We start from the raw sequence: 13,016 nt of genomic DNA, 5'->3' as shown, positions 1-13,016 counted from the left end.
ATAAATATGATATTTAAGATAAAAACATCAGCCATATTGATAGCTACATAGCCATATTTATTTATTTTTATTACTTTTGCCTAACTTTTACCTCACATAATATATATATATATATATATATATATATATATATATATACGAGAGGGAGAGAATCAGATCTAACAGGCAGAAAATTAAGTGGTGCCACAAAATAAAATAAATTACTGAGGGGTATCGTTATTAAAAAAAAAAAAAAAAAGGTTGAAAATCACTGGACTGTAACCTTTCTAGTTCAGTAGGATATAAGCAATGAATTCATTATCTAGTATTCTACCTTTCTCGCCAGGAGGGCGCTGATGATCAATACAGAAGACTAAGTTGTATGTTACAGACAAGAACGGCTTGATCATAGCTTAGCTTATGGGTAATTTGGGAGCTGCTTTAGCTGGAAGGCCGTTCGTGATATTTGGGTGTAATCGCTGAAGCTGAGCATTTGCCGGTAGCGACAGGTGGCGCGAATCTCTTATTCCGGTGTGTTATTTGAATGTACAATGGAAGGGGATGTCGGCGCTTGCCATTCAAATGATAAATTTAGGTGTCTAGTGTTAGGAGGTAAGAGTGTTATTTTGTTACTGTCTGTTTTAATCATATTATTTAATTTAATTGTTACAAAAATTGTATTTTTTAACAACTAAATACGTGTAATGTACACATGAAATTATTCATTTGCGGTGTGAATAAGGAAACAGCCATTGCCGAGTATTTATTCCAAATCATTTGGAATAAATACGAATGTTAGAAATAGAAGAGGATAGTGGAATTGTTTATTCTTAGTTTTAATTTAACTAGTATTTAAATTTACGGTAAGATCTCCATCGACAATCTCAAAAAAGAAAAAAAAAAAAAAAAAAAGGTAAATATCACAGTACGCATACACATGCTGATTGAACTGATATTCGGGTGAAACTCAAGTTAAGTGGACCCAATTTCGGCGAAGCCCGGACGGTCTGTGACAGCCAAACCCTCTACTTGCAGCTTCACGATGGTGGGACTGTTTATAATCCTGGGTATAACCCACATCCACACTGTGGGTGACCACCTAGGTGTGAACCAATGTAAGTAGGGGGTCGAAGTGTGGCGCCGACACCACAAGGAAGAATGCTGTCCCTCTATGTTACCAGGCAATACTAGGTGGTAGATGACTCTCATCTACCAGTGCAATACCACACTTTTCTTATTGGAGTCTTGAAGTGGTGGAACCCATGTTTAGTCTCCAGAGCTAAGTTCCGGCCAATGTTTCCCCATCTCTTCATGCAGTATGACTAATGACTTTTGAGGTTATGATGGGCATCGTGGCGTGATCCAATTTTCCTTACATTTCGAGGATACAGCTCTAAAACGGTGTTTGCAGGCCGGCTGCTAGTTAGCACACTGTACCGAACCTATTGGTAACTCTCTAGGAGGCTTCTGGATCAGCTAGTGTATAATTTTACCACATCTACTCTGCCAGATAGTGTTGTTTGTTTGTTATTTGGTTTTTAGGAGCATTAGCAACTAAGGCCATATTGCTCTGGGGATATGCGGTGATCATTCCCTGATCATCCGTATTTGGTGGTCACAGGCTGGAACCCCGGTGTAATCAAGAAGCGTGCACTACGCACTGCTGCTCCTGGCTACGGAGGCGCCACCAGATAGTGACTGGAGGGAGTCTGAGTAGTGTGTATGTGGGAGCTGGGCATTGTCGAGGCCATGCTATGTCAAGGATTTGGGTATATTCTTACCATGTATATGCCATATTCAAAAATTTCATTACTTCATGCAGCATTTCCTCTACCCCCACTTTTCCTTACTGTTGAATACACTATGAATTGTCAAACTAATAGAGTAAGCTTATCTGCAAAAAGATCTAAACTTCCCAAACACTTTCTAGTTCATTTCACAAATATACGTGGTCTCAGTTCTAATTTCAATGAAGTCCATTTCCACTTGCAGTCTACCAAACCCCATGTACTTCTTCTGACAGAATCTGAATTATTGGTTGATTCAAATACTGCTCATTTCAGTTGCCAAATTATTCGCTGTATAATTCCTTTTGCCTCAAAGGTGGTACTTGTGCATATGTCTGTTCCGATATTCCCTGTCAGGACTTGATAATTTGGAATCTCCTCTTTTCAATCTACTCTGGCTTAAAATCTCTTTACCTCATTCTATCAAATTCATCTGTTGTCTCTACTCTTCTCCCAACTCCACTAATCACTTGGAGCTCTTTGACTTTTTCTCCATTTGCAACTTGACTTTCTCCATTCAAACTTTCCTAATAGTGGGGTAATTTTTCTTGGTGATTTTAATGTTCACAACTCCAGCTGGCTTCGGTTTTCTAGTCACACCGATCCAGCTGGTTGAGATGCTGAGGCTTTTGCAATTACTAATGACCTTGCACAAATTGTTCATTTACCTACAGGAATACCGGACAATCCTACATACAGCGAACACACTTGACCTTTTTCTCACAAATAATCCTTCTAAGTACACGGTTGAAGTGAGTGGTCCTTTAGGCACCTCAGATCACAACTTGGTGATTGTCTCTTCTCCAGTGGAGTCTTTACCTCATGACTGTTCCCAAACTTTTGTTGCTGGGCGTTACACAAATGCAAAATGGGATGACCTGCGAGATTTCTTTTCCTTGGTTGGATTACTGTTTCAAAATTTCTGATGTCAACGTTTTCTCAGACCTTGTCAGTGAAATTATTCTTGTAGGAATGGAATCATTTATTCCACACTTCACTTTATAATCTCGTCCTTTATCTAAACCTTGGTTTTCCAATAAATGTGCTAAGCTGTTCAAGAGAAGAATGTTGCATATCATAATTGGCTTGTTTCCAATTCTTCAGTTTTATTTTTTGCCTACACCAAAGCTCGCAACAATTGTAAAGCAGATATTAACCAGTCCAAACCAGATTTTGAACAGACTAAGAGTAGAAAACTTGCTTCTTGCCCTAATGGTAGCCAAGCATTCTGGTCTCTTGCCAAAGCTATTGGCCGCAACTTTTGCCCATCTCTGCTCCCACCTCTGTCAAAACCAGATGGTTCTGTTGTCACTTCAGCCAAGGATAAAGCTGACCTGTTAGCATCCCATTTTTCTTCCAACTCATGTATTAATGACCTTGGAAAAACACCTCCCACCATTCCCAACACGCTCCATTCAATGCTTCCTGTGGTCTTTCATCAAAAGGATGTCAGAAGTATTTTGACGAATCTTGATGCTAAGAAAGCTGCATTTCCTGATGGTATTTCTCCATTTGTTCTTAAAACCTGTGCTCCTGAACTTACTCCTGTTCTTTGCTGCCTTTTTTCACTTTCTTATTCCTTCTGCTTGGAAATTTGCTCATATCCAGCCAGTTCCTAAAAAGGGTGACAAATCCCTCCCATCCAATTATCATTCCATTGCAATTACTTCTAAAATAATGGAGAAATCAATTAACCGCCAACTCTTAAACTGCCTAGAAACCTTGCGTCTGATCAACGATCGTCAGTATGGATTCCATCCGTGTCGATTCACTGGTGATATTCTGGCTTATGTTGCCCAATAATGGACAAATTAATGGAAAAGTTTGTGAAACACAAGCAGTTGCTCTTGACATCTCAAAGGCTTTCGATCGTGTTTGGCATAAAGGTCTTCTAAACAAGCTTCCATCTTATGGTTTGCGAACTGTTTTTTGTAATTGGTTATCTAGTTTTCTCTCTGATCGCTCACTGAGGGTTATGATAGATGGCTCTCTGTCTTTCTAACTTCTCCACTACTGCTGGTGTCCCCCAAGGTTCAGTTCTCTCCCCCACTCTTTTCCTATTGTATATTAATGACCTTTTTCCAATGACTGGAAATCCTATCCATAGTTTTACTGACGATAGCACATTGCATTCCACTTTCCATTTTGAGAAACCTTGCCCTGCTCAATCAGCTTCAACTTCTGGAATATCTGCTACCAAATCCTTAAATGCTGATCTCCAAGTAATTCTCCAGTGGGGAAAAGACAAGTTAGTTGATTTCAGTCCTTCTAAAATTCAGTCTGATAGTATTTCTCCTCTTGTTCTCAAAACCTGTGCTCCTGAACTTACTCCTATTCTTTGCCGCCTTTTTTTTTCACTTTCTTATTCCAAAGGTGTTTTTCCTTCTGCTTGTAAATTTGCTCATATCCAGCCAGTTCCTAAAAAGGGTGACAAATCCCTCCCATCCAATTATCATCCCATTACAATTACTTCTACTCTTTCTAAAGTAATGGAGAAATCAATTAACCGCCAACTCTTAAACTACCTTCTTCTTAAGAATCTTCTTAGCTTCAAGATTCCTCAAAATCCTTCTGATATCCTTTTGACGGAAGACCACTGGAGCCATTGAATGGAGCGTATTGGGAATGGTGGGAGGTGTTTTTCCAAGATCATTAATACTTGAGCTATAAGAAAAATGGGATGCTAGCAGGTCAGCTTTATCCTTGGCTAAAGTGACAACAGAACCATCTGGTTTGGACAGAGGTGGGAGCAGAGATGGGCAAAAGTTGCGGCCAATAGCTTTGGCAAGAGACCAGATTGCTAGGCTACCATCAGGGCAAGAAGCAAGTTTTCTACTCTTAGCCTGTTCAAACTCTAGTTTGGACTGATTAATAACTGCTTTACAATTGTTGGGAGCTTTGGTGTAGCCAGAAAAATGAAACTGAAGAATTAGAAACAAGCCAATTACGATATGCAACATTCTTCTCTTTGAACAGCCTTAGGACATTTATTGGAAAACCAAGGTTTAGATAAAGGACGAGATTTTTAAAGTGGAGTGTGGGATAAAGGATTCCATTCCTGCAAGAATAATTTTACTGATACGATCTGAGCAAACGTTGACATCAGAAGTTTTGAAACAGTAATCCGACCATGGAAAAGAAGAAAAGAAGTCTCGCAGGTCATTCCATTTTGCATTCTTTTAATGCCAAACAACACGAGGTTGGGAATAGCCATGAGATAAAGGTTCCATTGGAGAAGAGACAATCACCAAGTTGTGATCTGAAGTACCTAAAGGACCTCTCACTTCGACTGTGTACTTAGAAGGGTTGTTTGTAAGAAAAAGATCAAGCGTATTGGCTGTATGATTAGGATTGTCCGGTATTCTTGTAGGTAAATGAACAATCTGTGCTAGGTCATTAGTAATTGCAAAAGCCTCAGCATCTCGACCTGCTGGGTCGGTGTGACTAGAAAACGGAAGCCATCTGGAGTTGTGAACATTAAAATCACCTCACTGTTAGGAAAGTTGGACTGGAGAAAGTCAAGTTGCAAAGAGAGGAAGTCAAAGAGCTCCAAGTGATTAGTGGAGTTGGGAGAACGGTAGAGACAACAGATGAATTTGACACAGTGAGGTAGAGAGATTTTAAGCCAGAGAAGATCAAAGAGAGGAGATTCCAAATTGCCAAGTCTCTGACAGGGAATATCAGAACGGACATATGCACAAGTACCACCTTTGAGGCGAAAGAAATCATACAGTGAATAATTTGGGCATTTGAGATGAGCAGTAGTTGAATCAACCGATAACTGAGATTCTGTCAGAAAAAGTACATGGGGTTTGGCAGACTGCAAGTGGAAATGGACATCGTTGAGATTAGAATTGAGACCACGTATATTTGTGAAGTGAATTAGGCAGTGCTTGGGAGGTTTAGATCTTTTCGCAGATAAGCTTGCTCTATTAATTTGAAAATTCATGGTGTATTCAATAGTAAGAAAAAGTGGGTGGGATATGCTGTATGAAGTAATGAGGTTTTTGGATATGGCGTACACGTGGTAAGAATATACCCAGATTCTTGACATAATGTGGCCTCGACAATGCTCCCCGCATACACACTACTCAGATTCCTTCCTGTCACTAACTGGCAGAGTAGAGGTAGCAAGATTATACACTAGCTGATCCGGAAGCCTCCTAGTGAGTTACCAATAGGTTCGGTCCGGTGTACTAACTAGCGGCTGGCCTGCGAACACCGTTTTAGAGCTGTACCCTCGAAATGTAAGGAATATTGGATCTCGCCACGATGTTCATCATAACCTCAAAAGTCATCAATCATACTGCATGATGGAAGAGATAGGGAAAGGTTGACCGGAACTTAGCTCTAGAGACTAAACATGGGTTCCACCACTTCAAGCCTCCAATAAGCAAAGTGGTGGTATTTCACCGGTTGATGAGAGTCATCTACCACCTAGTACTGCCTGGTAACATAGAGGGGCGGCGTTCCTCCATGTGGTGTGGGCACCACACCTCGAACCCTGCTTACGTTGGTTCACAATACACGCATTATGCTATCCACTTTTATGTTATACTTTACACTATCAAGTTCAGGGTATATGTTTACGTTATGATCTTCTGTATCAATCTAATATACTATAACAATGACGGCAACTTATGAACGGTGGCTCAACAGACACTAAGTTTTAATTTTCGAAATCGCTATCTAAATTCAAAATAAACTAAGGAGTGACTAGGACTATAAGTTACTTCTAGAAAGTAAATAATAACAATTAAGTCAATAAAACTGCTATATATTTATCAAAAACCTAGTGTTTCCTGGAGCTGCAAAATCTTGTCCAACATGTGGATAATTCACAGCTTATATTGTGTCCTTCACGGACTCGCTACTTTTGAGTGAGGAATCGGTGTTTGCCTCTGAACGATAATATTTGTCTCCCTAGTGGTAGTTTGAGTTGTCTTTGTAGTAACTTGTTTAGGTTGGGAGATCTTATTTCTATGAGCTTATGTTAATGCATTCATAGACTTGTAGTTTTCCTTTTCTTCTGTTACTGTCTCTAATTTGGACTTTAGTACTTCATTTTATGTATTTAGTTTTATGTCTCTCCTCTAGAATGGCCCAATAATTAACATTTTGTAGTCTATTGGCCGCCACTATTCAATTTATTTGTTTGAACATGTAATCTTCCAAGCATAACATTGTCTCCTTGATTAGTTTGGTAGGATCATTTATTTTTGGCAATATTTCCAAATGACTCTCTTCAGTCTTTTGAGGTTCAATTTCTCCATATTTTGGCCCTCAGCGTTTTGGGAGGCCCGCTGGACAGCTTTGCAGTTCTTCTATATTGTCTTCATTTGGTGTCCTCTCCCTGAGAACTCAATTAGCCGCTATCTCAGGGAGGTCATCCAAGTCTGTGTCATGATTGGTGTTTGCATCTTTTTGTCCTTTTTCTGTTGTAATTTGATCTCTACTTGCCATTTCTATATTGTGCCCATTTGGTGGATCTCCTGACGAGTATTCCGATTTTCGGGACAAAGAAAACTACTCAAAATACTAAATATAACTCTAAACTACAAGTTTTAGCACTTTCCCCATACTTTAAAACATAAGTAGAGCTATTTTTTATGTCTAAAAATTTAGTGCAGTCAGTTCTGCTATAATGTGTATTTTTACAATGCAAATTTGCTGCAATGCGACTCTAAATTTGTTCCAATGTGATTTTACATATTAGGGAACAATGTGACTATAACGTGATTTTTGCATTGGCTCGTGCGATTTTGTCTGCAAATAACACCAGGTGAATGAAAAAACCCAGCATCAAGCTGAACAATTTGTGCAATTGCACAAATGTACATGCCCAGATTGCTTATTTAAAATTTTCCTGATTTAAATTATACAGAAAGATTACTGTTTTAAATTTTACAATCCAAAAAAATAAAGTCAGTGAACAGAAATATCAATTAGTATGTATATTTTATTGTGCTATATTTACTGTAATATTTATTTAAACCTGTTTTAGTAATTTTATTGGGTTTCTAACTTTTTTTTAGTGTTTTGCTTACCAGACTGGACTGAACATTTTTTTTGAGTGCTCTACCCCATCCCTGTTTTTCCTATAAGCATAATTTTGCACATTTTTAATGTGCAAAATTATGCTTTATGCGTTATAGCAGAACTGACTGTATTCTGAGATTTTTTGGCGGTTAAGAAATTGCTCGTGGTTACAATAGCCTCTACCTCTTTCACTGTAACGATTGTATTTCAATGAAACATGTTTAGAAATTCAAAAACTACCAAAAATAATCAATAAAAACACTCATACCTGGTTAATTTAACCTTCTCTCATCTATGTCTACTTTTAAAATATGAAAATCCATCCAGAAATGTCCAATGAAAATTCAAACTTCTAGCGACTGTGATTGATCTGCTGTATACAATCAAGTTGGCCCTCTCTCATGCATGACTGCCCACAGTGACGTCCACATAGCAGAACAGTTCACCCAGATGATAAGGCACCCTGATATAATCTCAGTCTCAGAATCGAGGATTCACTTATCTGAAGACAAAGACACCACAAATCTGGTGCAGTACAGACCAATCACCTGTCTCCTAACAATGTACAAGATCCTGACCAAGTGCATAACCAAGAACGTATCAGGCTACTTGAAGAGCCAGAATATCTTGGCTGAGTAGCAGAATGTGTGTAAACAGATGAGCAAAGGATGCAAGGAGCAATTGACCATTGACACGGCAGTTATCGGGTAAGTCTATAAGAAGTACAGCAACCTATATGCGGCCTACATTGACTGCTGCAAGGCCTTTGACTCAGTGCTCCATAGCTGGCTAATAGAGACACTGAAAATTTAGAGTTAACTTGACACTGACACACTTCCTAATAGTAACAGTGGTGAAATTCAGGACCATCATCAAGGTAGAGAACGTCCCGACCAGACAAATTGCCATCAGAAGAGGAATCATCCATGGAGATACCCTGAGCCCACTATGGTTCTGTCTAGTACTTACTCAATGCACTGACCACTATTCTTGATAACAGCAAGTATGAATATATCCTAAAAGAAGGAAGTACTTGTACATTCTCTGCCATTTGATGTATATGGGATTACATCAAACTATGCCGCAGTTGAGAATCAACTTCAGCAGCTACTCCAGATCACAGAAGAGTTCAGCACTGATATCAGGGTGCAATTTGGCTTAGATAAATGCAAGACCCATGGATTGCATCAAGGACATCTAGTTAGATGAAACTACCAGCTGAAGACCAGTGAAGAGTTTGAAGCCATGCCAGCAGGACAGAACTACAAATATCTGGGGATGATGCAGGTTTACCAGTTCGAACACAAGGAGATCAAGGTCCACCTGATTGAGAAATATTGTCAGAGACTGAGAAGCCTGCTAAAATCAAAGCTGAATGGTGGGAACAGTCACAGCCATGAACGCTTACGCAGTCTCAGTACTGACATATGTGATCCTTACTGTGTGGAGATCATGAGATCGACCAGGATAATGATGACAAAGGGCTGCCAACACCACCAAAGTTGGCCATTGAGAGACTGACCATAGCGCAGAAAGGAGGAAGGTTACTGACTGATCTCATTGAACAAGAGAAGGTGGTGATTAAGAACTAATGGGATTACTTCCAGAAAAACAGCACTAACCTACCAAGAAATAAAAAAGATAGACAAATGGCAACAACACTCAACTTGAGCAAGGAGACTGCACTGACACAGAAGAAACAAAAACAGAAAGATGGGTGAAGTAGACGCTCCATAGCAGACACTATAATTATCTCCATCAAGACTACATAGATAAGATGGCTTCCAACGCATGGCTCATGAATAGGAAGCTCTTCCTGGAGACTGAAGGATTCGTGCTCACCATCCAAGGCCAGGTAATCAACACCAGAAACTACAGGAAATACATTGCCAAGGATCCCGGAGTGACAGATGACACATGTTAACAATGTCACTTGGCCCCCCAGAAGCAATCTAGCACATCTCTAAATAATACAGGGTAATCATCCAGATGGAGTACACCTATAGACACAAACAAGTGGCCAGGATAATACATTAGAAACTAGCACAAAAATATCAGTTGATCAAAGACATACTGTACTGCAAGTTTGAACCCTAGGCCGTACTAACAGATTATACCGGGACCATCCCGTAATAATGCACAATAGACCAGACCTAACTCTCATCAACAGGAAGGAAAGGGCTACCTACCCGATTGACGTAGTGGAGTACAACTCCAGCAACCTCCAGAAAGACTACAAGGAAAAGATCTGGAGGTACAGAGATCTAAGGCAGGAAGTCAAAGAAATGTGGCATATGGAACAAGTAATGACCATCCTGATCATCATGTCAACCACTGGCATGGTGCAAAAGAGCATCCATAAGAACCATTTTCCAGAGAACACATGGAATTCCAGAAAGCCACAATCCTGAACATATATAACATAGCAGAGGCATATGATGCAAGAAAGCAAACTTATATACGGCATCAGCCAAAAAAACAAAATAAAACCCTTACCATTTCACCCATCCATTTGCTCCAAAAATTCCAGTTCCTCCTTGAATTTATTTAGGCTATCAGCTTCCAAAATGACAGTTGGAAGTTTGTTCCAGCAATCAATCACCTGCTGGCTAAAGGAAAACTTCTGCACATCTGTTCCACAACTGTCGTTCTTTAATTTGAATTTATGTCCCATCATGCGATTAATCTGGGCAAGAGGAAGAATCCCGTCAGATTTGAGCATGTTCAAACCATTCAAAATCTCATACACTTCAGTCAGATAACCTCACAGGTGCCTAGTCTCCAGACACTAATTTTCAAAACTCAAGCCTTTATTAATAAGAGCAACCCTTTGTTCCATTCACTAATTGTATTACTCTTCTCTGTACTCATTCTAACAGCTCTACATCCTTCCTAAAATGAGGTCTCCCAGACCTGTATACAGTACTTAAGGTGTGGCTTGGTTATTGCCTTATACAAGGGGATAATCACCTCCTTTTCCCTGCTAGAAAAATTTCTGTATATCATTGACAAGATGAGCTACTCTTGCAGACTGTCTGCACTGCTCAGAAAACTTGATATCTGACTGCACAATTACTCCAAGGTTCTATTTATTCTCTATCACCATCAGTGTAGTATCACAAAGGTGTTACGTTACTCTGGGATTACTGCCACCCATATGCAGTACTTTACATTTGTCAGTGCTAATCTTCAGTTGCCACCTCTCAGCCTATCTGCTCAACTTTTCCAGATCTTGTTGCAGTAGCATACTGTCGGTGTCATTAACAACCCCGCTAATCTTCTATCTATTGTCTGCAAACTTAGACATTAAGCCTGATATACTATCATCAATATCACTAATAAATACAGAAAACAACAATGGACCCAATACCATGAACTTCACATGTGATTTTTGCTGCTGCTCTTTTTTTGGCCATACTGTGAAATTGTTTTCCATTGGCTTGGAATCTTTGTCTCTGGGTCATATCCATACACCCCAGGCCTTACCTGTTAAAAATACAGGATGTAACCTGGTGAAACAAATTGATGGTGGGGAGGATTAGGGGTCTACATTACCCAGGTCTGCAGTATTTCAAGAGATTTGGCTAAGAATTTAATTTAGGGTAATTAAAATAATCTACCAACATTAAAATGCTTTTATTTTATTAATTTTTATCTTGTTGATTTTTATGTTAGAATTGACTTGTTACTGTTTAACCCTCACATCTACATGTGGACACACACACACAAAGATTGCCTATCATGCACCTTACGCCATCCATGGGTGCCTCTGTAGTCAGGTGGGCAGGAGCAGTAGTGCGTAGCACACACTTCTTGATTAGACCGGGGTTTGAGTCTGTGCCCACCAAATACGGAGGATGCGGAAAGGTCAGGGAATGACCACCGCATATCCCCCCCCCCCGGAGCACTATGGCCTTAGTTGCTAATGCTCCTAAAAAAATAACAAATAACACCATCCATGTTAGCTCTTTATACCAGTGGATTTGATGCATATTGCTTGAAAAACCAAGATAAAACAAGTTCTTGATGCTCTCTTTGATCTTGAGTGAGAATGCTCGGTGCTCTCTTGCCTCCTGCCACATCCTCGATCAAAATGGCCTGAACTGAACCAAATGAAAGAAGTCTCTTCAGCAATTTCTTGAATGGTCAGTCATTGATATGAATGATGGTGCAGACTTTGATGCATTTTTTTTTTATCATTTTGGATATTCATGGTGTTTTATGGTTTTTTTGTTTCAAGTGACAAATTTCCCTTTCAAAATCTTTGAAGGCTTTTATTTAAAATATTTTTTTGTTTTCGTATTATCTCTGTAAATCGCAGCGAGTATTTGGCTAAGAACAAGAAGAGGAAAAAATAAACTGCTGTGGCAAAGTCTGTAATTCAGTGCCAATGCATTCTCTGTGTGGCCACCACAAACTGCACTGCATCATTGTCCCTAGTGCACTACAGCAAGGTCTGTGGTGGCTACACAGTAAATTTCCAAATTTTGGGCTTCTTATGCAAATTTCGGTAACCTAACCTAATATAACAACACTGTTGTGTACACTTCGGGGTTAATTTTAGAATATGATACCCCATTCATGGATCTTTGCAAGATGCAACAATGGAAATGCTTAGCTCCTCCTACCTGTTGCCTTCCTTGCAGTGATTGGGAAGTTTAGTTCTCTGCTTAATTTATTGCTTATTTGCATTGGAATATGTTTGCTAGGATGCTTTTCTCATACTGTAACTAAATATTGATAAAAAAATGAATAAACACCCTAACCTAAAGGGATACTGTATACTAAAGTGATCATGTTGTGTTATGTGAGGGATTTTAGCAAAAAAAAAGTGTGGTGGCACAATATGGTGCCTTTCCCCCTTTGCTGTTGGATTAAAATTAGAAAAGGATTTTCTGGTTTTAATCTGGTGTCAAAGGGAGAAAAGTGCTGAACTTAAAAGTCTAGTAAAAAGAAAGGTCAGTTCGTTGGCATGTATATTCCTGGTGACTTTGGTCAGTTGAAAAATGGCATTCACTCTAATGCAAACCAGAGGTAATTAGCAGCCTATCAAAGCAACGGATGATTGTCAATTGCTGCATCAAACCATGCCTCAGCAGTGATCGATTAGAAGGGGTGGGGATACCATATTCTAAAGTTTAACCCAGTTAGCTTATGAAAATTGGCTCAAGTATGAAATGAAAATAAACCAAAGTTGGCTAAATATGTGTA

The 13,016-nt window shown here is 39.4% G+C and overlaps 1 protein-coding gene across 2 annotated transcripts in view; it reads left to right on the top strand.

The window, feature by feature from the left end:
• The first annotated feature begins 358 nt into the window (after positions 1-358).
• LOC150080271 (uncharacterized) overlaps positions 359-13,016 on the top strand; it is a 338,192-nt gene continuing 325,534 nt past the window's right edge. The window contains exon 1 of one of the 2 annotated variants that reach the window (XM_090381061.1): positions 359-591. The gene's annotated coding sequence lies outside the window, so the exon portion shown is untranslated. The remainder of the gene's footprint in view (positions 592-13,016) is intronic. The other variant, XM_090381060.1, reaches the window with a different exon arrangement.

The sequence above is a fragment of the Mastigoproctus giganteus genome, chromosome 9, assembly GCF_048544385.1.
Source record: "Mastigoproctus giganteus isolate SK-2022 chromosome 9, ASM4854438v1, whole genome shotgun sequence".
NCBI classification, from domain to species: domain Eukaryota; kingdom Metazoa; phylum Arthropoda; class Arachnida; order Uropygi; family Thelyphonidae; genus Mastigoproctus; species Mastigoproctus giganteus.
Note: the sequence above shows the minus strand (reverse complement) of the source record. Positions and strands in the feature narration are given on the sequence as shown.